The sequence below is a fragment of the Vidua chalybeata genome, chromosome 1 (genome assembly GCF_026979565.1).
Source record: "Vidua chalybeata isolate OUT-0048 chromosome 1, bVidCha1 merged haplotype, whole genome shotgun sequence".
NCBI lineage: Eukaryota > Metazoa > Chordata > Aves > Passeriformes > Viduidae > Vidua > Vidua chalybeata.
Window position 1 is genome coordinate 59,622,284 of NC_071530.1, and position 23,682 is coordinate 59,645,965.

Consider the following 23,682-nt stretch of genomic DNA (forward strand, 5'->3'; position numbering starts at 1 on the left):
TCGCATGATTCAAAGTCTTGACTGCTCAGCAATCCAGGTAATCACATTAAGATGATATAACTATAAATCAAAACAAGTAAATTGAGGTTTAGCAAGCATCTTGCCTTAATTCCCTCTACTCATGCAATGGTCTGCACAAATATGTTTCTCTACAAACCTGACCCGGGTAATGCCAAACCTACCAAATCTTGCATACAGTATGGTACACTGTTTAATCAGTATCTTTCTCATTCTTTTAATCAGTAGAACCAAAGGTGGGAAAAGCAAAGAAAACACAAAAATATCTACAGCAACCATTTAGTAAAAAAAGTCACCTATCCCCGCTTTTTTTAATATAAATTTTCAAACATGGTCTCATCACTGGTTTAGTTGCAAGAGCAACAATGAAACCTTGAAAATATTTTCTGAATTACTAAAAACCTTTTACAAGTTTTATTCATTTTAGAATTGAGCAATAATGCAGGGGGAAGATTGGTCTACTTAAGTTCATAAAACAGAAATAAACTTTACTTATTTAGCCCACTCCACTTGATTTATGCAGAAGTAATTACCATAAAATAGTTCATTTGATTCCAGTAACATTTTCTGTCTTACCTTTGGCAAAAGAAAATATGTATCCTTCATAAAAAATATCCAACACGCAACCAAACCTTTGAGCAAACTGAAATATTTGGTATCGTGTTAATACTGCAGTTTTATGGAACTGAATTATGTCATTTCTACACTGATTTCAACAAATAATTTCATATATTTAATGTTAATTTTATCCCCAAAGAAACAAATTACAATTACTTCTCTGTATTCTTACATAAATCAGTCCGCCTCCAGCACATAAGCATTGAAAACAGCAGAAATTTTAGAATTCAAGAAGAAATACAGTTCATTGCCCAATGAAAGAGAAGCTAAAGTACATTTTGGTAGTGTTTTGATGCATATTCAAAACCAGAGGTTTAACTGCTCATAAAAGCAGAATACTATTATCATGTTTTGAAATTACCCTTCTGACTTGCCTGGCTTTACTTTAACAGAGTATTCATAAATGAATATTTATGTGTTTTGAAATAAAAAAATCACTTTGGAGGCAGAATTCCCTTCTGTAAATAGAAATATCTATCATTCTAAAAGAAAAAGAAAAAGAAAGAAAAAGAAAAAGAAAGAAAAAAAGAAAAAGAAAAAGAAAAAGAAAAAGAAAAAGAAAAAGAAAAAGAAAAAGAAAAAGAAAAAGAAAAAAAAAAAAAAGAAAAAGAAAAAGAAAAAGAAAAAGAAAAAGAAAAAGAAGACTCACACCATTCTTTCTACCTCTGCCTAATTTATTCATTCATTTTATATTGTTGCCTTTTCCAGACTCAACATCATCTGAGTCTGGATACTCAAATTGAAGCTCGAGAGTCCTCTCCAGGATTTTAGAGGTGCTTAGCTCTCTATAGTTGTCTACTGCAATAAAAACTCTAAGTGAGCTATTTCCACAACCACACTTTGGTAGGGCTCAATTGTTTGAAGTAAGGCACTCGTTTTGTCTAATGCTAGTCACAGATTTCATAACCTTCCTAAGTGTGTCTTCTTTTTCAGTTGTATCCTGGTTTACCTGAATGCCAACGATTTAGTCTTTTTGTAGTAAAACATACTGTTTCAAATGATCGCAATGAAAGAAACTGAACACGACTCATTCTTAATATCCTTCTGACCATTAATCTGGCTTTCATTAACATTTTTGCGGTTTGATAAACTACAGTACTGTCTTTAAATATTCTTCAGTCTGATGTTTGTTCTTAGAAAGAGTCTTTACGTAGAGCAACGAAGCCAAGCCCTGGATATTTGGCTTTTGCTCCGGTCTGCCCGAAGGCGGAAGGGGAGGCTGGGGCGGGCAGCGCTGCCATGCGCGCTTTGGTCAGCAGAGGGCGCCCGCGCCCGTCTGTGCTGCACCGCGCCTCCCCCGGTACCCGCCGCGTTCGGCGAGAAACGCTCGGAGTCAATTACTCGGCTTTGACACTTCAGATTGTGCACTCAGACTGTTCTATTTCCTCCTTAGCGAAACGCTACACTTCGTACACCTTTACACAGTCACAGTCTGACACCTTAAGGCAGCAGCAGTCAGATGCTGTGGGAACATATGTTCTCCAACTTCGCTACGTATTTGTCACGAACGCGAATGATTAGAACGTTATAGAGAACGTTAAGAAATCGAAAAGCTTAACAGCCCCTTGAATTCCGGTATCCATATAGACTGTGCTGCATTACATACTGTCCCCCTATTAAAAGCTACCAGTTGAAAACACTTTCTCAAGACCACCAATCAATTTAGAATAATTGCTTCAGTAATCTAAGATAGCCAGTCATACTGGAAACTTCAACAACCTTCACACAGTGAAACTCTAATTCATCTTTTTTCTTTTTTTTTCAATTTGAAAAAATCTAGGTACATAGCACACAAGATATTTAGAGTTTCTAAGCACTTGAAATCCTCCTTATATCTGATCAATATTGCTAAGACTTGGAATTCTCAGGGGTGGGGGAAGAGCAGGATTTAAAGGTGCTTGATTTTACACTGATTTTTATCTTCAGATTATATTTCATATGCACCTTTTACATCTTCAGATTCATATTTGATATGTACCTTTTACATGTGCTTGTTATATCTTCTTTAAGCTTGGTCATCATCAGCTTCAACTCAAGACTTTTCTACAGATGCTGTCATGTAATCAGGTCTTTCAAGGGTCAGAATACAGAATAAGCAGCTTTACACACTATGCACTATTATTAAAACACACTTAATGGAGATGGCATTTTTTCAAATCTGAATAGGTTAAAAAAACATTATTTACTTTCTCACAGATTAAGATAATTAGCAGTACCAAAATAACTGCAAAATTAGCACAGGGAAAACTGGTTCCAAAACTTTGTGTAAAATTTGCATATATAAAAATAAATAAATAAATAAATGCAAAAATTTGAGATATATGTAAAAAAATAAATAGCTCAGTAACAGGTACTAGTTTCTTCATGAAAAAACAATTACAAAAAGGACCTAACAAATTGACAACAACAGCTAGCTCTTTCATTTGCATAAATTTTGGGAATAGTAATATATCTACACTTCAGACCATGCAGCTGACTGGTCTAAATAACGTTTTCAAATAGAAAACTGCACAAATGTAGTATTTTCATAGTAGGGATTGAATCTGTGGGTTTTACATATGACACAGTATGTTTAATAATATTTCATAAATGGTATGAGAACCTTACAGCTTTTTCAAAGACATCTTTGAAATTGAATACCGGAAAATGTACACCTACAGAAATCCAACATTTCCTTACTCCACATTCAAAATAAGGTGTTAGTAATTCATCTCCTCATAGACTATCTAGATTAAGCTATCAGCAGAGATTATTACATTTTGTAATGAGTTTAATCTCACACAGGGCTGGGGTAAGAGAGGTCAGAGCTAAGGTTATCAAAACACATGTCAATTTTTCCATTAAGAATATAATTAAATAAGTGAAGCCAAGAACCCAGAAAGTCTAAGCTTATTTTAAAATTTCACAATTGCATTTTATTGCAAACTGAAAGTAAGCTTAAAGACAGTTGAAAGGATATGTTTCCTTCCATCTTACTCGAGTTTAAATTCAGAGGTGCATTTTTAAAATTTCTTTCTAGGTAAATTACATACATTTTATTTTATTACACCTTGTTATTTTAAAAGTTAATGAAAGTTGGAAAAAAACTTCAATGAGAAACACTGATATATTATGTTGTTGCTTATGCCACAAAGTAGATGGAAATCAGAGCTGCAACCTTTCTTCATGGAAATGTAAATGAAGGAATACAGTAGATACAACACATGGATTATTAAAGTGGCTGAGGAAACTTTCAGAAGATGGATTAGCCAATAAATGTAAAAGAATAATAAAAATTATTGAATGAACAATTAAAATTAGCAGTATGCAGTGTTTCATTAATTGGTGGAACATTTCTACAACCTCCCTCCTCCTTTGCTGTGTATACTCTATGTCCATCATTAAACCTGTCTCAGCACAGGTCCAATTACAAACACAACCATCCAGGTATTTTTGCACAGGAAATCATGTTAAAAAAATGAACAGCCACACAACACAAAGCATCTGAAAGTTTGTTTCAAAGCTTTAAATCTGAATCCTATTAATAAGGAATATGAATGTATATTTACATATAATTATATTCAAGAATAAATGGGAAAACGTGAGAAAGGAACTGAGAATGAGCATTTTGACTGCATTGAACTTTTGTCTCTGCCCTAGCTATTCCTGAGTATAAAATCCTATTAGCCTACAAACTGAGAAGAAATGTTTCAAAAAGCCTGAGATACATATTGAAAGAAAATCTTGTTTTTATTTTTACTTCAAAATTAGACAGGAGCTTGAAAGCTGCTCCATACAGTGGAAAACCAGCAGTAGTCTCCTAAAAGACTAATTAAATGTCTGAATATACAGAAAAATGCCTAAGAAAGGGGAGTTAGCCTTCTTTAAGTCTGAAACACCTAAAATAAATCCAGAGCAAATGTCCACAACCATTTAAGGCACAGAAAAAGCAAATCTTCTAAGTGAAGACTTCTAGATAAGATTTGACGTACAACTTCTTACTAATATTATGTAAAAACATCAATTTTCAGACTCAAATATGCAGTAGAAATTATGACCTGAACTCTAGAATTTGTAGCTTAATTTTAATGCACTGATGTGTTTACAAATAAAACTGTCCTTCTGAAACAAATATTAAACTTTTTAGATGAGGAATATCAACAAAAAGGTTTTTAGGATGGTTCTTAATTTTTTTTCTTTATACAGTTACATGTTATTCATAATCTATATAATGTCTGTATTACTAGTGCCTCCTGTCCTAAAATAAACACAAAATATGTTTCAAGACAATTAACAGAATGTGTTGCTTTGAAATTATTCTTGGGATCATACAAACAAATAAGGTTCTGGAATAATATTTTCCAAAATGTTGTCCAGAGGGATCAGAAGTATTTAATTGACCTTCTGGACAGATATACAAAAGAACTGTAAATATGTACAAATGCATATATATAATACATATTTTGATTTTTGTACTTAATTCCAAATCTGTTTTTACCCATAGAGAGATTAATATTTCAAAAATTCTGCTTTCCTAAGGTTTAAGAGCTGAATTTCATTATCAGAATTCAGCAGTCAAGTGGTGTGTGTGTGTGTGCATGGTGGTTTTATTAAACAAAGCCTCATCTGAACAACAAAACTTAACTTTATAACATCACTACATTTTTGAGGTTTCTTACATCATCAAATTTATCAGCTGAAATAGCTTTATTTCTATTAAGCAAGTAAAAACAACAAAAAGATCTTACCATAAAAGTCAACTTCTTTTTGTGTTTATATTCTTAAAGATATTTTATGAACCACTTCATACTTAATGGTTTACAAGCAATCCCAACAGTTGGGAATTGTGTGAAAAGTTGCACATATTGACAGATGAAGTGAAAAGGTCTGTATTAATTTTCCAAATAAAGAAATACACTGAGTGGTATTTTACTATGATTATACTCCAAAGTACCAATTAGAACGCATATCAGAAACTAGAGCAAGTTGACACTCTACAATAAAGCAAATAATTTCCAGTTGGAGGGGCAGAAAATGTTAATATGCAACGTTCAAGACTTCAAGAATCTTTCTAAAAGGAAGTAGCTAATAAGGTTTAATGATGCATGTCAGGAAGCCACAGTATGTAGGGAAACACAGCTGGCTTCATTTTGTAAACTATTTGATATACACATCTTTCTAGTTCATGATTATCAGCTGTGCAAGTGCCACAGGGGACAGTTTAGCCTTCAGATCAGGATATTCTTTTTGTTCTCTAAATTACAAGTAAAATACATTAATATAATATGGTGCTGTAGGCTAGTGCCCTGACTAAAGCTTATCAGCTTACAAAAAAGATTAAAGAACTCTTCTGTAAGATTCAGTTTGAACAATCTCAGCAGAATAAACAGGCTGAAGAATACTGGAATAATAAATATATTTATAATACAAATCTACACACATTTTTGAATGTCAGATTAAACTCTGAAAGTTACTAAAATAAACATGAGATGCCATTTATAATAATTCACACCATTTCAGGAGGCATGTACTTCTTTTATTATTAAATTCATATTAATAAAGAAATCATGGGTATTATGGATAAATTGCAGCTATACAAAGCAGTATGCCTCCTGCTTTACTGCACTCCAAGTTGCTCAGTGACTGCAATATGCAGGTGACAGCAATTATCAGCAGATGACAGAAGCACTTTGAATTTGTACCAGATGGTAGCTAAGGGTCATTGGAAGCTAGCAGACCTTCCACAAGGAAACTGTTTTGCAGTACAACTATAAAACACTTCAGTACTTAGAAATAAATTATTCAGGTTCTCAAAGAAAATTGGAAGGTCAAAATAGAATATAAAATATTATGCAAGGCATGAAAAGCTCCCCTAGTATTTACAGAATTAAAAACATTTAAAGATAAAATAGTGCATACAGAGCATACCTTAACCTCACAATGGGGAGAGTAATTACAAAACTAGTAGGAACATCAGCTAATGTATCTGCTAAACAATTCAAACCTGTGTCCCAAAGGAGGGACTACATAAATACACTTTTTCTTCAGTGCAAGAGTAAGATACTGACTGAATACATGCTTCAATGCAAGGGGAAAAAAGGGTGATAGTAAGATTCATACATGGAATACAACACTTTAATGGGTACCCCTCCACACTTCTGCCAGTGCCCTTGGAAGTCCTGTTTCACAGCTCAAACACAATTAGGTGTATCTCATTTGCAAAAATTAATTCACATAACCTCCAAATTTATAAATACACACAAATTTGCTTCAGATTTTTGTAGCTGCAAATTGAGAATAAGATGGAGCAAATCCCTGCACTAAGTACTGCATAAACTACCTCAACAAGCTGAGGAAAGACAAATTGATTTGAGCGCAAAGGAGAAAGTAATGATACAGTAACAGCTGAAACAAAAACCCAAAAGTGAGAATAAGAGGTGGACATACAGCCAGAGAACCTTTGGGAATTTCAAAAATATGTATAGATAAGGTCAATGAAATGGCTACTCAGCTGCTTATGGGGAATCTCTTCCCGTGCATAAAACTGTTACAACATCAACCATGCAGTTGAAGCCAACAACTCGATAGCAGAGCAGATTAAAGATACATGATTTGTGATAAAAGTAGCTTTAAAAGGAAAGTGACAGGACTGGATAGGCCAAGGAGGAAGGAACCCATGGAAAGATGCAGGTATGTGACTTTGCGGGCCCCACGTCAGGCAACTCTTTGAGGGCTCCCCTGGCAGGGTGAAACCCCCTTGAAGCAGTTCTTTGTTAGGATAAGCAGATGCACAGGATTTTTTTGGTCTTCAGGTTCTTGTTTTACTGTTATCTTATCAAGACTTCAGCACACTGTCTGCACTCAGACCTTACATGCGTGAAAACAGCACAAAATGGCTAACAAACTTGTGCTGCAAGGTCTTTTTAAGTCTAATCTAAAACTAAAATACCCAATTAAGAAGTGACACCTACATTATTTCCCTTTCTAACCCAATAACTGACCCCTAAAGGCCTGCAATGTGGATTTTTCTGCCCAATTACAAGATACCACCCAAACCCAAGAAGAAGAAGGAAGAAGAAAAAAGAAAGAAACTCGAGACAACACCCTGTATTCTCCATATTGCATCTATCTACAATACACTAAAAGTCCTAAAATCTAAATTTCTCACCCATGTGACATACTAAACTACTCTCTACAATCTCTACAATCTATTTCACACTTTTGTGGTCTCTGGTTTACTTTGAGGCTTAGGAGGCCTTCTCCATGAATGAGGGTCAAAGTCAGTGTTTTCCTGGGAGTCAGAGCAGCCCAGGGCAGACAGGGGGATATCCCCCTTGCCCTGGATTTCCACACAGGTAAGAGCTGAAGAGGTGTACCAGGATCGTGATCTTTTATCATTGCAAAATGAGTGCACAATAACCAAGATAGCATTTTTCAAGGTAAACACATTGTGACAGATTATTATTTGATAATTTAATGTGATCAAAGACTTAAACTTTCTTCTTCACAAATGTACTGCCTTGTCAGAGAAAAAACATGCATGGGGAAGGGAAGGGAAGGGAAGGGAAGGGAAGGGAAGGGAAGGGAAGGGAAGGGAAGGGAAGGGAAGGGAAGGGAAGGGAAGGGAAGGGAAGGGAAGGGAAGGAAGGGAAGGGAAGGGAAGGGAAGGGAAGGGAAGGGAAGGGAAGGGAAGGGAAGGGAAGGGAAGGGAAGGGAAGGGAAGGGAAGGGAAGGGAAGGGAAGGGAAGGGAGTTCGGAAGGAAGGAAGTTCGGAAGGAAGGAAAAGAAAGGAAAAGAAAGGAAAAGAAAGGAAAAGAAAGGAAAAGAAAGGAAAAGAAAGGAAAAGAAAGGAAAAGAAAGGAAAAGAAAGGAAAAGAAGTTTGGAAGTTTGGAAGTTTGGAAGGAAGTTTGGAAGGAAGTTTGGAAGGAAGTTTGGAAGGAAGGAAGTTTGGAAGGAAGTTTGGAAGGAAGTTTGGAAGTTTGGAAGTTTGGAAGTTTGGAAGTTTGGAAGTTTGGAAGGAAGGAAGGAAGGAAGGAAGGAAGGAAGGAAGGAAGGAAGGAAGGAAAAGAAAAGGGTAGGTGGAGCTAGTAAAAGTATTAGACAGACCAGAGTAACAGGGTGGAGAAGCAGAAAAGTTAAGGGGGAAGGTAGTCAGAAGAAAGATATATTGAATAAAAAGCAGAGGACTGGTGCTGGGCTGAATCTCTTCCAGAGACCATACATATAGCAGGGAGTCACAACAAACTGAATCAAAAAGTTTTTTAACAGGTCTTTCAAAAAACACAAAATAAACAACTGTCCAACCACTGTCAAACTTAGACTAGAAAAAGAGCTCTATGTGATAGGCAGAACAAAAAAAAACAACAAAAAAAAAAGTCTATCCCTCAAATCCAATAGGCATCAGTAAGGATCTTATTTTCTTTCTTGAGCTGAGTCACAAGTCATCTATCTTTGCTTTTATAAAACAAAACACTTGAGTGGATTCCTTGGAGACTATGAGATTAAGAAAAGATTCCACAATGTCTCCAAATCATAAAAGAAATGAAACTGAATGCTGTTTTGTATAAACAGTATTTTGGGATACATTCCAAAAGATACGATGGGAAGGAAATGAGCTTTAAGACTATGAAGAGCAATCCACTCTTTACAAATTAATCCACAATCTAAACCACATTATTTTCATCTGGTGCAAGCTGGAATGCTGATTTTAATGCTCACTGTATCCACAGGCTTGCTCTCTGAACTGAGGTAAAAAAGAAGGGCAAAGACTGTATTTGTTAAGAATACAACAAGCTTGTTACTTCAAGTGTCAAACAGAACTCAGTAAATTATCTTAGTTATGATCACTATGTTCAGCCTACACCAAAACAAATACTATGTCCTGATATGGAGAGAACTTTCCTTTCCCTCTAGATATCCATCACTGTAGACTAACATTTCAAGTCACGTGAATCATGATGGTTTCTGAGTCTCCAGTAATTAGAGAAATGCATGAGACTTCAGCTGCATGAATTATTGAGTCACATAAATGAAAACCTCAAAAGATGTTTTTTTATACTTGCTCTACACAAAGAGAAGGCTATCCAATAATAACAGTAAACAATAATTAATGCTTGTAAGCATCCAAATAGAAGTTTTAAAAATTGGATGAGCATCTATTCTAAGAATGCTCTGCAGGTCTTAAACGTCCTAGTTTCTGACATTTGGGACATCCCTCCTTCATAATAATTGTAAAAAGTAACAATCAATATACTTTCAACTTACCCATCACTAAAACTAATATCTCTATTCTTCCTTATTGAGTTCCTTCCCATATTGGAAAAAAAAATAAAGCTTATTAAGAAAATATGAAAACAATTGCAGAAATAATGAAAATTATGCAAAAGACATTATATATTTTCTTAATAACAACTAGAGTTCATAAGGACCTTAGGCACACCTGACTTTCTACGCAGTTGCAGCATCAAGTTTTTGGAACTATACATCAAACAAATGTGTTTGCATGGATCTTAACTAAGGAAAAAACAATTCCAAAAATAAGGTTTCAGATTTCCAATAAAATACACACAATAAATTAAAAAAAAACCAAAACAAAACAAAAAAAAAACCCACAAAAAAAGTGCTGACTGAGGTACATTGTTCTTATTAACAAACACTCAGTGCACAGAACATAACCCTAATGTAGGAAAATGCACAGCAGCCTCCTTCCACAACATCAGTATTTTAGTTGCCACCACTTTGGCTCACTCACAGCCAGCAAGGCCTTGCAGGTAGAGCCTTCTGAAAGTGGTGCAGTTCTAAGCTGTGGGATGAGGTTTCAAGTACCCTCTGAGAGGCCATGCCCTTTGCCCCTACCCTCTCATCTCCCAGCAGCTGCATTTTGCCAAGGGCATGATTAAATTCTGAATGGCAACAAAGCCATAAGGAGCAATGTAAAGGTAAAAAGCAAACTCCCTCAGCTGATTAGCAGCAATGGAGGCAGCAGCTGAGAGGAAATAGCCATCAGAGTCTGCCCCTTTGAGAGCTTACTGGGATATTCCACACAAGCCAAATGTTCAGGCAATCTCCTTTTTGCACTGTCTCCTGTAGAATGACAACATTTCAAATGATTTCTTTATTTTACCATAAATCATAAATTTTAGCTTAGATTGTCCCAGGTAAAGTAATTTCTGTTGAATAAGCTAAATAGCAGACTGTTGCTATTCCATAACTTGATCAATTTTAAGAATTGTTCTGACTATTTTGTGAGGTTAATCTATTTTAATAGATAAATAGAGTACTTCAGAAATGGTATACTCCACCATTCCAATGGTATACTCCACCATGGTATACTCCACACTTCCTTAAACACCAGTGTGAAATGACATTGAACTACTGAGACAAATTCTAATCTACACATGTTCTAAAAATACTAAGATAACAAAATCCAAGCAACTCTTTAATGGGAGTCTCCAAAATGGGAGGTCAGAGATCACAGAACATCAAGTAACATTATTGATGAGAATCACATGAATTTAGGACTCCAAGTTAGACATGACTTGTGGCCTGTCATTAACATTCTGGTACATATCAATTTTTATCCTTCTACAGCCTTGTAATAGGGAATAAATTTAACACTTTAGGAATTGTACAGCTGTGAATAAATTACGTGGCTTTGCAAAACCAGTGGGAGAGTTTGGCATGAACTCTAAAATACACAGTAAACTCAGAAATTTACCCAGAGTACAGTGAGAACTCTCTCTCACTACCGAAGAGCCATTCCCTCGCTTGTTCTGTATATTGTTGTATAGCAATGATTTTGTTTAGAACTAAACTCTATATTGTTGCCTTTGCCTTGCAGTAGGATTGTAAACAGAAAATGGCACAAACTGAAAAAGGTGAGTGATTCAACATCCATGTCCCAAGCAGCAGTACCACAATACAGCACAGCTAACCTCTTCAGCCTGGTCCTTGAGCAGCGTTCAGGCTGAGTCCCTCAGGCAGGACACAGCAACATACACAACTTACATGCAGCCAGAAAAGACCTATCACATGCCTTGATATATCAATTGCATGATATGCTTAATTGTTGGTTTTAGAACAAATAAGAAGTTAGGGCATAGGTTATTCTGTAACTTTAACTTGTGAATTGATAGCAGGCCATATCATGGAACAACTTCTCTAGCTTGGGGATATAACAGTGAAGTAGATAAGCAAGTGATGATCTAATTTTTTTAAGATGTCACAGAAAATACATGAGGATCAATTTTAAGGCTACAGACATCATGTAAACACAAACCCATACACATTATATGTACACAAACCCAAAATTAGTAGATTTTGAAACCTAAGAATACTGTAAAACATTCAACCAGGTTGGATGAGAAATAAAGTTGCATACCTTAAACTGACCACTCTCAGTTCCTGTTTCTGTTGTGGCTCTTCTACTTTCCTCCCACCCCACCTCCTTTATCTCTTGTGCCTCAGTTTCCCATTTGTAGTACTACCATTTTATTTCTTTTGAGAACAACGCAAAGAAGAAGAGGATAAAAATATATACACCACTACTTGAAAAGCATTGCTAATGGGGATAAAAGCGCCCCACCAAGTCTCTGAAAAGAAGCAGCATGCTGTAAATAAAATACATGAGTGTACAAAACCCCCCAGGACAAAAGACTGTATTAAGTGATTTTTGTCTACATATATACTCAAGGAAATCAATCAAGACTTCCAGTCTTATTGTTTTCTTATTGTCTTAAAATCATGGTATAAATCTAGCATTCTTCCAGTTTTCTACATATCCAAGAAAATGGAAAATCTCAGCTCCTTTAAGTGGAATTATGCTTTTTCCATCCTAATCATCTAAGGATTGAAATTCCCACTTTTGACGCTTGCTATTTCAGTTAATGGTGTTAAAGATAATTATAGTAGGTAGATGTTCTCTCTGTCTCAGAGTGAAGGACACACAAATTTTGCCTTTGGTTTGCCAAAACACTGCTGACTGTTTCCAAGCATCAACATTCCTACATTCTAATTTTGGAACAACACAGGTGCCTCCTCCTCAATTTAGCCCTTTCTTTCCAAACTTTTAAAGAGAAGTACCTTTTGTCTTCCTCCTTACCCAACACTGTTCCATCCCTCTTGCTGAGACACTCTATGCTTTTCAAGGTGCTACTCTCCTTCTTTTGCTCAGAGATGACAGCCCATGGAGAGAAAAGCATCAACAACACTACATGATATGTATTTCCCCATGGCCTGATCCCACAAATTCTCCCATACACCAAGAAAGGTCTCATACTTCATGGGGTGCTGGTAGTTAAGCACTTCCTTGGACAGAAGTTCTATGTCAGAGGCAAACTAAGCATGTCACCTATACCTGTAGGTGACAGTTTTCTGTTTTATCCAATACAAAGAGAAGTTTTTTAGGAGGATTAACTACAGCAGACTATACTCCAATAAAAAGTGCTGCATAAACATTTTCCTTACAAATCCTTAACATTTGCCATGAAGAGCCATCTAACAGTTTTCACTGCTCTACTCTTACTCTGACCCTTCAGACATACAGCCAGAGAAAGCCATTCTTCTCAAACAAACTATGAACATGAAATTACCAATTTAGTAAAAAAAAATATGCAAGTGAAATTACTGGGCTCTTGCACAACAATGTAGCAGCAGGATAAAGTCAATGCCCTTATGACAGAAATGCAAATAGGACTTAGAAATGTCAGCCTTTGGGGTAGTAGAGACAAGAATGGCTTACTAATGCCACTAGCAAGATGTTGGACAATCTAATTCATTTCTGTTCAAAAAAATGTGTCAAGGCAGAAGAAGCATATATTTTGAATATTGAAAAAGCTATGCTGAACATGGAAATTGGTGAAGTGGCATCAGTTTCTAGGACCACATGAATCTGCTCCAGCCACTCCATTTCACTCCAAATAAAGAACTGGAGAAGGAGTATCCTTTTTTTAGCAAATATTTTTCAAAAATCATAAAAATTGAGAAAGAGCATAGATAAAAACCTTTTAAACACACAGAAGTAAATTTGGCCACAAAATACCAGAAAGAAATTTTGTGGGAGGAGAGAAAGAATGAGATACTGAGAGAGAGAGCAAGAGAGAGCAACAAAGTGGTTTTGCCTCAGTTTACCAGAATAGCAAGGATGTTTTCAAATAACAAAGGGCAACATATACACACAAAAAGAAAAAAAACAACCACCCTTTTGAGATTTTCATATGTTAAAAAACCCAAATCAAAACAGCAGACAAGCAACAAATGCAGGAACCACAACAGTAGTTAGCTTTCAGGCTAGTTAAGAATTAGGGTAAAAACTATATTACTATGATGAACACTAAATGGTTACTATGAAGTTTTACTTCTGATGTTAAAATTTAACAGCAGATGCAGAATTCCATAAAATAAGGGGGGAGAAAAAGTGTTTTGAATGCTGCCTGTAAGGATTAGCAACATTAAAACTATTTTTATACTAATCTGAAGCACACTAGGCAGATTACATGCTGTAGCTCCTTTAGAGAGGCTACTGATTTCTCAGCAGTTGCATTTAAGATAATTTCTACTAATTTTGATGCATTACTGTGTACATTCTGGGTGTATATATATTGCAAAGTCCAAGAAATTTTAATGTTTCAATCTTAGTAGACAAAATACATTACCTTGAATTTATTTCCATCTCCTGCCAAGGATACTGTGGTTTTTTAACAAACCTTCACCCGCAAAATCTGTTTCCATTGATGGAAACAAGTCACATTTGCAGAAGGGCTGCACCAACAATCTTGCTTTCTATGAAGACTAAAGCTGCAAAAGCAACTCTGAATTTAGATAACAAAAAACTGTTCCGCACTTTAAATAAGAATGAGAACACTGCAAAATGCCAGACAAAATAAATAAATAACCTTCATTTGTTAATTTCCCTCTTGGTTAATTAACACCTATAAATGACCTTTAGCATTGACAAGTCCAACTTCATCCAGAAAGCCAAGGTTTAAGCATATCTATCCAAATAGGATTGATTACTGATTACAGCATTGTGAGGAGCACAATTCAATCTGATTTTTTTTTTCTTTAAAGACTGGAACTGCATTCCTGAGTAAGCTGATGTGACTGCCAATGAGGTAAAATGCAGAGAGTCATTATTACACTATAATGTTGATGTTACCACTTCCACATTTATCTGAAGCACAGAACACATACCATTTTAGACTGAAATTAAACCTTGCCAGAAATAATTTTTCTTTATATTGTTGGAATTAAAATCATATTGAATTGATCCATTAAGAAAATTCTACACTCTATCTTTGTGTTTTTCAGACTGTGTTCTCATCCTTAGGCAATGAAACAATTTTTACAATTGTAATAAAACAAGTAAGTGTTGACTTTAAGTTAAGAAAATTGTTGCTTGAATGACTAAATACTTCAGCAAACACAATAAATCCTTCCAAGTTTAACATACAGATAAATCCCATGTTTGAACAGGTACATAAATTTCACAATTTTTCTTATGCAAGTTTTCCTAAACTTATTTCAGTTTTAGTCTTTGCTGAGTGTTTATAGAGCAGGTCTGCATCTTTAAATTTTAATATTGGTTCATTCAAAAAGCATCTAGCGTTAAGAAGGCAATTTAAAAATCTACCATTAGAAAAAACAAATTTATAATATAAAGTACAGCAGTTATGTTATTCTCCAGCTAAAAAATACAACTGTAGCAGTTATCTGTATTTCAATGAAGACAGTACTGATAAAAGAGTCAGGCCCACATATTTCTTGCTTATTTCTGGACATATGAGTTTCAGTTTGACAGTGTAATTTGGGAATCATAAATCTCAGTGTTTGCTTTCTCCCAGAGAAAGAAAACACCACCATCATTGTTCCCAACAAGAGTGTATCAACATGTTGTACAGGAAAATCTCTAAAATGTTATTTTTATTTGTCTTCAAAGAACAGCAGAGAGAGACAATGTACCATTTAAAACCATTCAAACAATTCTGCAGACTTATTACCTCTCAAGTTTGCAGCAATAGCAAAATTGGTCAATTTAATTTTAATTTTGTTTCAGCACGTTGTATGTTAATTTATTTTTTAAATGTTCAAATCTTTAACCTCTCAAATGTAATAAATCTACCCTCAAAGACTATTTTAGACTCCCTTTGCCCTCCTTTTGGTTCCTAACGTTACATACCCTAACTAACACGTAACCATTACTTTCAAGCTTAAGAAAACATAGGAGGATTCCCGAATACACAGAGGAGGAATGAACTGAGTACTGTTTGTCTACCTTCTGCATGGCTAGCTAGCACAAAATATCACCTACAGACAGCAAGTGTCTTATCATACAGAAGTATGCAAACCAATCTCATCCCATGGTAGAAGATAAAGAGACAGTAAAATGCAGACTGTAAATAAAGGTACAGCTAAAACTACATCTTAAAAATGATGACAACTATTTTTTACAGTGCAGTACTCCATTTTGTCACTTACTCAGCTGTGAGAGGTGTAAATGTTTTCCTGTTTTCAGTTCCCAAATTCGTCCTTACTGGCCATGTTACATGTTGGTTACTTCTTTAAACATGGTTGTTCAGTCCACAGAGACAAAATCTCCATGCCAATACTATTGTTGAAATACTCACAAAAAACTTAACGTTTACTAAAAGCATAATACATCCCCAGAATCTGCTGAATTTAGGTAATGCATGTTACACTCATGCATAATTCCCTATCAGTTTACTGCATAAAATAATTTCATTTCAAACACCTGTGCAAATTATTTATTAGTGAGAAGTTGTTCAGAATTCTTAAGAGAAAGATTCTGTTACTAAAGGGCTCATCGTAGTATCAGGTAGAAGAGAAAAATAACAATATACTACAAATATTCTGGTTTCATTTTACTCTATTATTTTAAAATGCATGTTACAAAGATTAAAATACTAAAAGGCCATCTTAATCCTCTTAATGATACATATCACCTGTCTCTGTCAATGAGACATTTAAAAGCATTGCTTTATTAGAAACACAAATCAATACACTCAGGGGACTGCAATAAATGCTTCAAGCAATTTGTATTATCATTTCACTTTTGATATTCCAACTCAGAGTAACTTATTATGAATGGCGTGAAAATGGCAACCTGTCACAGTTGATTTTTTTCCTAAACCTCTTGCAGTAATTTTTTCCTTTCTTAATATAATTATCTTCTTACTAAACACAGGTCTAGGTTGTAAGGTACAGCGCACAGCTGAAGTTGTATTTCTTTAAAATTGAGAGTGCTCCCCAACTTACATTAGAAATATTACTGATTAAGTGAAGAGCTATTAGCTTTGTTTAGAACTGAAAGAATCTTGTACAGTGTGGTAGATAGGGACAGGCGAACGGAAAATCTCGGGATGTGACGGAAAGCAAGACCCTTCCCCCCTCTTCCTGCTGTAAGTGATCAATCACCCCTGAAGCATGCAGCCCCTCCTAACCCCAGTAGTTTTCCACTCCTTACTAACCCTAGCCAGACCCACCGTCCCCTTTTGACGTAGTAAAGCCCCCTTGACTATTTAACCCCACGAGATGAGATAATAAACGCCATTTGACCATCCACCACATTGGTGTCTGTGCATGTCAGTGGACCGAGTGACCCGGGGGAGGCCGGGTCGCCGTGCTGTATCCTGAAACCAGGTCACCCGCCTTCTCATCAGAAGGCGACATATGGTGCCAAAACCCGGGAGTGGAAAGGGAAAAGAGAAACCCTCGGGTAGCGGGTATCGCCTGGACGAGAAACAGCGGCCAGAACGGCAGGTCCGATTCTTGGCGGGGGAGACGTCCCTGGACCAGCGACGGATATGGAAGCCATCGCGAAGGTCGTGAGTTCAGTTTATAAGCAGTGGGGAATTAAATGTAAGCTCAAGGATTTTTACCTCGCTATTGCGAGACTCTTAGAGCTTGGGGCGATTGAACGTCCCGTGGAAATATTACACCCGGAGGTGTGGGGGAGATGCACGGCCGCGCTAGCCGAGGATACAAAGTCCTCAGGCAGCGGCAAAAGTCTTAAGGCGTGGGGAAAAGTTGCACAAGCCCCGCGCAAGGCACTAGAGGAGCAGGAAACATGGAGCGCGGCACGCACATGTTTATTAGCAACACCCAAGCTGGGGGTAGGAGCGGCAACGCAAACCGCCCTCGAAAGCAATTTACCCGGGAGCGGGGACCCGGGGGGGCCGGGCACGTTCCCCCCCTCCCCGAGCCCAAGCCCAACCCCCCCCACGGGACCTCCCGAAAAACCCGCGGGACCTCCCGAAAAACTCGCGGACCCCCCATCCGTCCCTTCACCGCGGATCAGCGATTCGGCACCGGGGGCGCGGCAGTGCGCGCAGTCCTTTTGGGAGGAACTGGCGAGGGAAGCCAGAGATGCGGAGGCGTGGGCGGCGCCGCCGCCACACCCAGCCGAACATGGCGCCGGCGACCAAGGGGATGGGCGGGGCGCGGAGACTCTCGGCGGGAAGAGCCCAGAGTCCCGGATTCTTGCTAGTGCGCATCCGCGAGGAAAAGAGGAGGAGGGGGGCGGCAGAGAGCGCATGCCCAATTGGGACCCGTGCTCAGCGCTGCTACCATTTAAGGGAGAGACCTCCCCCTGCGGGCGACAGGGCAAGCCCAGGGGGCGGGAACGGCACCACCCCCGAAGGGAGGGGCGGGGCCGGAGCCGCACAAAAAGGCACCGGAGCCCGGAAATGTGCTGGCATTCGACTTCCGGCTCTGAGTCCAGCTCCACCAGCTCCAGCAGCTCGGGAGAGCTGACGGAAGCCGACTGGGACTCAGAAACGGAAAAAGCGGAGCTAACGCGGTTTAAAACAAAAACGAATAAAGCCTTAAGCCACATCGAAAGGCAATCGCAATGCGAACCAGCCCAGTTTACTGACTGAGCTAAGATAAAGATAGCCTGTGCAGAGTGGACTCCTTCAGCACCAGTCCAAGTTTTCCCGGTTAGGATCACCGGGCCAGAGGGGAATCAACAAAGGATATATAATCCGGTAAACCCCGAAGACATACAGGCAATTGTCAAAGCAATCTCAGAGAAAGGGATCAACTCGGCTATGGTCTCCACCCTCGTGGACGGCCTCTCTGGCAATGACGACTTGCTCCCCTTTGATATCAAACAAATAAGTCGCATGATACTCAGTGGTGCGGGAATGATCGTGTTTAAGCAGGAATGGGAAGATAATTGTACAAAAGCGCTAGCCCAGGCTTCTGGGGCAGGGCAGCCACTGCACGGTTCGAGCCTATCTAGGCTGCTGGGGAAACACGACAAGATGGTTACACCTCAGCAACAAGCCGCACAGATGCGGGCTGAGGAAGTCAGGGCCACCACTCGAGCTGCTAGGGAGGCTATTCGGGCTGCCTCTCTGGTTGTGGCCAAGCCGTCACCGTGGTCCACCGTAAGACAGGCAGAGAGCGAAAGCTTCACGCAGTTCGTAGACCGCCTGCAGGCGGCAGTAGACTCCTCCACCCTGCCTGCAGAGGCAAAGGGTCCCGTGGTGGCGGACTGCTTGCGCCAGCAATGCAACTTCGTCACTAAGGACATCCTGCGCTCCCTGCCAGCCGGAGCCAGCCTAGCCGACATGATCAGGCACGTCGTAAGAAAGGAACACCTAACACCCGTCCAAGCAGCCGTTCGCACCCTAACCAGCGCAATGGCGTGCTTCAAATGTGGTCATACAGGCCACATTGCAGTGAGCTGTCCCCAGCCGGCACAGCAGTCCGCGGCGGTGCCCCCACCTCAAGCACTCCCGAGAGGGCCCTGCTGGAGCTGTGGGAAGAAGGGGCATTTCGCTAAGGACTGCAGGTCCCGGCCTCAGGGAAACGGGAAAGGGAGGGGGCGCACTGGCCGCACTCAGCCTCCTCCCACTGCGAATGCGAAGCGGCTCATTTATGTCAACCCCCAGTGGGGCGGGGGGCCCTCATACCCCATGCCCCCACAGGAGGCAGCCAGCTTCGCACCCCCACCAGCGACACAATCGCAGAGCTTTGCAGCGCCGCCAGTGGCACCTTCGTATCCACCACCGCCACAAGCCGTGCCTGTGCCACAGGGCCAGCAGGGGATGCCCCAGAGCGGGACCCCTGGGTGGCCTTGGCCATGAAAATAGGGAAGGAGCCCCTGAAGATGTGGGGGACATGCCGCCTTTATGGCAGTCAGGATCCCCACATCATAGGGCTTCAGTTCTGGGCAGACACGGGATCAGACTGCTCAGTTTTTCCCCAAGCGCTTTGGCCCCAGCATTGGCAGTGCAAAGAGGTCCCCGCAGTGAACGGAGTGGGAGGGCCATCCCGGGCGTGGAAAAGCACCCAGCTGGTGGCTATAACACTCCACACGAAAAAGGGACCGGAACAGACGGTGGCAATCTACCCCTACATTCTACAAAGCTCTCCACCCTTGATAGGAAGGGATGTCCTTGCTATGTTAGGAGTCAGGATTACAAATTTATCCTGAGGGCCACTGCCGTACACCCACCGCTGCCAATCAGACTGACCTGGAAATCGTCAGACCCCATATGGGTCAAGCAGTGGCCCCTGTCAAAGCCTCGAATGGCAGCCTTGCTGGAACTGGTCAGCCGCGAGCTGCAGAAGGGTCACATAGAACCCTCCACCAGCCCGTGGAACACCCCTGTATTTGTAATCCCCAAAAGGTCCGGAGAGGGTCATCGCCTCATCCACGACCTGAGGGAGGTGAACAGGACAATCCAACCCATGGGTCCAGTTCAGACACTGCTGCCCACGAACTCAGCCATCCCCAAAGGGCAGCCATGCGCAGTGCTGGACATCAAGGACTGCTTCTTTTCAATACCCCTGCACGCTGAGGACAAGGAACGGTTCGCCTTTTCCATCGTGTTCCCAAACGGCGAGAAGCCTAACCTCCGCTTCCAATGGAAGGTGTTGCTGCAAGGTCTCGTGGACAGCCTGACCATATGCCAGATCACCGTGGACCGAGCACTGACGCCAGTTCGACAATCCTACCCCGCTGCGACCATCATTCAATACATGGATGACATCCTCGTCGCTGCACCATCGGCGAGCCAAGTGGATCACTTGGTGACCGCGATCACAGAAACTCTCCAGACCAATGGCTTTGAGATCGCGAACACGAAGATCAAGAGAGGACCCTGCGTGACCTTCCTGGGAGTGGGGATCACGAACTCCTACATGACACCTCCCAAGGTGAAGGTCCGCCGAGACATCAAGACGCTCCATGACATGCAGCGCCTCGTGGGATCTCTGCAGTGGCTCCGCAACATCATCCTGATTCCCCCCGAGGTCATGGAACCCCTGTATGACCTCCTGAAAGGAAAGCACCCCTGGGACCCCAAGGAGCTGACGCCGCAAGCAGCGAGCTCCCTCGACTTCATCGAGCACCAGATGTCTACTGGCACGCTTGCCAGGTGGAACCCAGATGCACCACTCGATCTATACGTCTACTTCACACAAAAGGGAGGAGTGGGAGCACTGGCCCAAGGACCTTCCGAAAAGTCCCAGCCGATCCAATGGGTGGTCCTCGGAAGACCAACTCGTGCGTTTTCCCCGGGAGTTGAATGCGTCACCAACCTCATCATGAAAGGCAGGAGACTCGCCCTGAGACACCTGGGAACCGAGCCGACAAGAATCCACCTCCCCTTTCGCAAGCGGCCAACCGCGGAGTCAACCGCAATATCGGAGCACCTGGCCCTTGCTCTCACCGGCTTTGGAGGAGAAATCTCCTACGCCACCAGGCCACCTTGGACTCAGCTGCTGACCATTGTCGATATAGACATGCCGCCAAAGGTCATGGACCGACCGCAGCCGGGACCGACGGCCTTCACAGACGCTTCCTCCACGACTTCTACTGCAGCAGCAGTGTGGCAGGCAGGAGAGCAATGGCATTGCGTCAAAACATGTGACCCCACACTGTCAGTGCAACAACTGGAAGCAGCAGCAGTGGTCTTGGCGTGCGGACTCTTCCAAGACGAACACCTCAACATCGTAACGGACTCTATATTCGTGGCAAGGCTTTGCCTGGCCATGTCAGGACCAGGCGTGTCAACGTCAGCAGCGGCCACAATGCTGGAGGAGGCGCTCTCCTCGCGACGGGGCACCGTGTCTGTCATTCACGTCAACAGCCACAACCCAGTCAAAGGCTTCTTCCAGACCGGCAATGACAAAGCGGACGCCGCAGCAAAGGGAGTGTGGACACTGTAGGAAGCTCGGCAGCTGCACGAGTCGCTCCACATTGGAGCCAAAGCACTGGCGAAGAGATGCGGGATCTCGACCGTGGACGCAAAACATGTAGTGGCCACTTGCCCTCACTGCCAGAAGTCACCCCTGTGGACCAGTGGGGTTAACCCAAGAGGTCTCAAGGCCTCAGAAATCTGGCAGTCGGACTTCACCTTATGTCAACTGCTAAAGCCCCGAGCATGGCTTGCAGTGACGGTGGACACTTACAGCGGAGAGATCGTAGCCACACAGCACCCCAAAGCTAACTCTAAGGCCACAATACAGCACTGGCTGACAGCTATGGCATGGCTTGGTATCCCCAAGCAAATTAAAACTGACAACGGTTCCAATTTCATTTCCAAACCAGTGCAAGAATTCGCCTCGAAATGGGGCATCACCTTAGTACAAGGTATCCCGTATAACAGCACCGGGCAGGCCATAGTTGAGCGAGCAAACCAGACCCTGAAAGCTAAGCTAGAAGTATTGGCAAAGGCAGAGGGCTTTGCCAATTCCGTTCCCCCAGGAGACCAAGCACGTATACTGGCAACAGCTTTGCTAGCACTGAATCAGTTCCCTAGAGGAGATGAGGCAGACAGTCCTGTTCGAAAGCACTGGGTCACCCGAGCCCTAGAGGAGGGCCCACAGGTTGTAATCAAAAACGAGCTGGGTGAATGGGAATGGGGCTGGAGACTGGTGCTCACGGGACGGGGGTATGCGGCGGTTAAAAAAGAGGGCAAGATCAGGTGGTGCCCACTTAAGTCAATCAAGCCAGACCTTCAGAATGAGACTAACGAGAATTGTGAGTTTTTGTTTACAGGACATGCTTGTGGGCCGTCCCCGTAACGCGTACATCCCGGTTCCAGAGGAAAACGACGAACCACCAAAACGCCAGACAGCACCCAAGAGTCCTACACCGGTGAGACCCAGACAGCAACGGTGGCTTTGTGTGATCTTGCTATTAGGGCTCATCGCCGGGGGACGAGCTAACCCAGACTATTACCCCCATCAGCCATTCAGGTGGGTCATGCAGCATCTTTCAAATAACAAGGTGTTCAAAGAAATCACCACAGCAGGCACCCCATCCTTCGTGTTCCATATTGCCGACCTGTTTCCAGGACGACCAAAAATACGGCCCCAACACCCACACATCATGTACATGTACCTGTCCTACTGGTGTCCAGCCTCCAACCCTGGGAAGAAGTACTGTAACTACCTGGGGTGGGGATATTGCGGACACTGGGGTTGTGAAACCATTGTCACAGATGCCTCTTGTTCATGCAGCAAGGAGGTCTGTGTGCCGCCTTGAAGGAGGAATGCTGCTTCTACGCGGACCACACAGGAGTCGTTAAAGACTCCATGGCGGAACTCCGAGATAGACTGGCTCAAAGAAAGAAAGACAGGGAAACCCAACAGAGCTGGTTCGAGTCCTGGTTCAATCAATCGCCATGGCTCACCACTCTAATTTCCACCTTAATAGGTCCGCTAGTGATACTGCTCTTAACCTTCACATTCCGACCATGCCTGCTAAACAAACTGGTCTCATTTGTTCAAACTCGCCTAGAACGAGCCAACATCCTGTTTATAGGCCAGCGACAAATGCTGTGAACCAAAAACCGAGGACACTGCCAGTCGCAAAGGTTCTCTAAACTTCCCTTGCGAAGATTACTCAGGTTTACCAAAAACCCTTTTCCCTTATCATATTATAACTTTATACCTCACCTTAGTGCCTATGTTTATAACTACCTCATTCATTAGTAAAAAAGGGGTGGGGGGAGATGTGGTAGATAGGGACAGGCGAACGGAAAATCTCGGGATGTGACAGAAAGCAAGACCCTTCCCCCTCTTCCTGCTAT

At 41.2% G+C, this 23,682-nt stretch overlaps 1 protein-coding gene across 3 annotated transcripts in view; it reads right to left on the reverse strand.

The window, feature by feature from the left end:
• ATP9B (ATPase phospholipid transporting 9B (putative)) overlaps window positions 1-23,682 on the reverse strand; it is a 167,279-nt gene that overhangs the window by 54,027 nt on the left and 89,570 nt on the right. The gene's annotated exons all lie outside the window — the stretch shown is intronic.